The sequence below is a fragment of the Sciurus vulgaris genome (assembly GCF_902686455.1).
Source record: "Sciurus vulgaris genome assembly, chromosome: 9".
Taxonomy (NCBI): domain Eukaryota; kingdom Metazoa; phylum Chordata; class Mammalia; order Rodentia; family Sciuridae; genus Sciurus; species Sciurus vulgaris.
This window is the reverse complement of record NC_136469.1, coordinates 146,088,807-146,092,752: the sequence shown is the minus strand read 5'-3', so window position 1 is coordinate 146,092,752 and position 3,946 is coordinate 146,088,807.

The following is a 3,946-nucleotide window of genomic DNA, read 5'->3' as shown; positions in this document are numbered from 1 at the left end:
GGTGTGCAGGCCTCCTGTGGGGGAGCCCTGAGGCGGCAGCCTACACATGCTGCTCTGCACGGGGCCTATGCACACTCCCCTCAGAGCCGGAGGCGCCCCCCACCCCAGGCCCCACCTGGCCTCCTGCCCTCAGTACTTCTCCAGGCCCTGGCTTTTCCAGCCCAGCCCAGGCCCCTCCCTCAATCCAGGTAAAGTCCTGTGCTCTCTGCAGCGTAAATCTCAGTGCAGTTACTGAAGGGCAAAATAAATAGTCTTTTGTAAGAAAACTGAATTTCAAATCTGATGACCATATGTGTGCAGATCCCAGGCACCACTGTGCAGATTCCAGGAACAGGGAAGCATCTCGCAGACAGTGCAGGGATAGCTCACACTCTGGCCCACCTCACTGGCCATGGACTTCCTCAAGCTTCAGCACCCGACTGGCCAGCTGACTATAGAGTGAGGCACTGCTAACCAGGACTTAATCCAGGGACACTCTTTTTTAAAACTTTTGAGACAAGCTCTCGCTGAGTTGCAGAGGCTGGCCTAGAACTTGTGATCCTACCTCAGCCCCAGTTGCTGGAATGACAGGCTTTGCGGTTGCTGCTTTCCTTCAGGTACTGGGGACTGAACCCAGGGCCTCACGAGGCGAGCTGGGAAGGACTCAGCAGTGGAGCACTGGCCTAGCATACACCAGGCCCCGGATTCAATCCCCAGTACTGCACACAGAAGAAAACGGAAAGAAGAAAAGCAACCTGCTCTTTCTCCCTCAGCCCCAGCCCTGGGCAAGCAAGGGCAGGCCATTAGACCATGGACAGGGAGAGACCCCAGGACTCCCAGCCAACCCCTCCCCATGAACTGGTGCCCTGTGGGGGTCAGATTGTGAGGCCTGTGGGTACTTTCACCTGACTCAGTCCTATAGCCATGTAGCCACCTGTAGATCTCCAGGGCTGTGAAGAATGCGGAAGTCAGAATGGCCTTTCCACCAGCAGGGCAGGAAGGCCCTGCCAGGAGCTGTGTCCATGGAGTAGAGGGTCTCTGCTGTAGGCAGAGACCTGGGGTGGCCTTTCAGCCAACCTGGCAAGGAAAGGGATGCATTCTTTACTGCACCCTCCCCCAGACTGGGGACCTGTGAGGACAGTGGCTGTCCCTCTCTTCCTCTGTCCCCCATACAGAGACCTCACTGTGGGCTCACCAGCTCTGCCCAGGACCAGGCCAATTGGGTGCATAGGGACACAGGGCGGAGACATCAAGGGGCTTGGTAGGATGGGGCCCAGGTCATGGCCATGCAGGTGAGGGTCTCTCTGAATCACCTTCCACCCTTCAGTGGTCTCAGGCACCAGCTGTGTTGCCCCTTTTGGCCCCACCTAGTGTGGCACTCAGGGCATACATAACTGAGGGGCCCTCAGCCTGTCCAGCTCAGGCTGAGGCCAAGCCAGTGCCCGACCTGTTCTCCCCCAGGACAGAGCCTGGGGAAGGATGGGAGTTCAGCAACGCACAGGTGATGCTGAGAAGGGCAGGTGGCTGGGACAGATTCTGGTCGTGCCCTCCTAGGACGAGGACTCTGTGCCTAGGGAGGGACCCTGTTGGCCACGCCGCCTGCGGGCGCAGCTGGAGGGTCAGCAGGAGGTTGGGACACCAGCCAGAGGACTCGGGGAGCGCTCGGAACAGACAGGGGGGCCGGGAGGAGGGGCCGGGGCAGGACCGCGTCTCTAATTGGTCAGACTGTTGCACGTGACCGCCACAGCCAATCGACGAGACCCACTGTGGTGCGCGGTGGTTGGTCCGGGCGCACACTGGCCCCGCCCACTCCGCCGCTGTCCTCCAGGGGCCGGCGGCGCGCAAATCCCGGCTGTGGCGGGTTTGAATGTTGGGGTCTCAGTGCCCGACACCGGGCGGGGGTCCTCCGCTAAGGCTCCTTCCACGTCCGGCCAGGCCCCCACCATCCCTCCTGGCTCCGCCCTGACCCACCCTGGCCCCCCCTTTTAGGAATCGCTGACCACAGGAGCCGAGCTGTTTGCAAATTGTGTGGACAGGTGGCCCATGCCCAGGGTTCCCTGACCTCGCTGGCTTCGTGGTATACGGAGAGATTAGTCTAGCAGAGGATTAACAGAGCTAGACAAAATGGTTAATTGCTGGACCTTTTAAAATTTCTCCGGAATCCCTGATGGTTTGTTCGGTGGCTGTGACTGGAAGCGGCTGGATGGAGGAGATTAGTGCACTGGTACCAGCAGAGCCCTGCTGCCCACTCTGAGCTGGCCGCCTGCAGGTGCCAGGGGGATGGCGCCATCAGAACCTGGAGGACAGCCCCTGGAGGGCGTAGGTCGTCTGTGCTGCAAATGCAGCTGAAATGTTGAAGATACAGCTAAAGGTCCAGATGGGAAAGACTGCTAAGGGCAGAGTGGTCCTCCAGGCCTGGCAAGGCATCAGGCGAGCCACGCTGCAACACCCTGTCCCACTGCTCTACCTCCCTGTCCCCAGGCATCTGACTCTGCTTGGAGCTCACAGACCTTCCTCCCTCTCTCCCTTTGGGTCTCTGCACATCACTCCTCAGATGGTCCCCCAGACCACTCATGAAATAGCAGCTGTAGTTGGGCATGATAGTGCCCAAGGTAATCTGGAGGCTGAGGCAGAGGACTGAACATTCCAGACCAGCCTCAGCATAAGTTAACAAAACCGTGTCTCAAAATTTAAAATTTTAAAAATGTAAAGGGCTGGGTGTATAGCTTTGTAGTAGAACACTTGCCTAGCATGTGCAAGGCCTGGATTCTATCCCCAGTGCCATAAAAATAAATAAATAAATGGTGGCTCTTGCCATCATTCTGCCCTCTTAACAGAATCACCACTTTGAACACAGTGCATATTTATCATGTCTCATGTCTCATCACTACAAAAATTAGTTTGAAGGGAAGGGACCTTGATTATCCCCAGGCCTAGAGCACAGTTCGGCTATGTTAGGGACCACAGTGCACTTCACCAGAGACCTCAGACCCCATCACCTGAGGGTGACGATCTGTCAATAGCTAGAGGACCAGCTGGCTGAAGTTCTGGGTCACCTAGCATGTTCAGGTCACTGCTCAAGCTGAAGCAGAATCCAGACTAGGGCAAGGTGGGGGCAGTCAGAGTGGTGGGTGGACCTGGTGTGCCCTTCTATGAACAGCCAGAGCATGCTGCAGAGTCCTATCTGAGACGCAGACCCCAGGAGGGACAATTGCTTCCTGCCAGCAGGTGGAATGGCTCCCTGGGCAACTCAGTGGTTCACACGCCCCCTGGAGGCAGTAAGAGGAGCTGTAGGAGACCTCCAAGAGCTTGAGAGCACGTCCCCTCCCAGACCCACCCTGCACTCAGGAGGACCCCAACCGGGGGTCAGGGATCCTGTGGGGGCCTTTCTGCCTTCTAATTCTGGGCAAGGTTTCCTGGAAGGTCCTTGTGTGGGGGAGGTCACAGAACATCCACATTTGATACCTCCCTGGAGAAGGTCTCCCAGAAAGAGCAAACAAGGCCTTTCTAGGGCCAGGAGTGGCCACAGCACCTGAGGGGGGCTGAGCATCAAGACAGATTGGTCATGGGCAGGACTCCCAGAAGGGAAGCGGGCCAGCTGGCAGTTTGGACTGGGATCCAGGTGCTTGTGCCAGGCCAGAGAGCTGGCAGGCCCCCCAGTGCTACAGGGAGAAGGGAGGACTTTCAGGAGAGGAAGAGATCAGGACAGGGTAGGAATTGTTGGGGGCCCCACTGCTGAGCAACAGAGTGATCTGGACTCTGGGAGGGGAAAGCCTATTACTGTCAGGAGACTTTGCAGGTGACTCTTGGGACCTGAAGGGGCAGGTCTGCCCTTGGGAGATCGGTAAGGACCTTCTGGACACCCTGCCTTTGCTGCAGCAGGAGCTGAGGTACTGCCCACCTAGCAGGGCATGGGTGGAAGGGGATGCTGGGGTGGAGGGGGAACTTGGGATGAAATAGAACACGA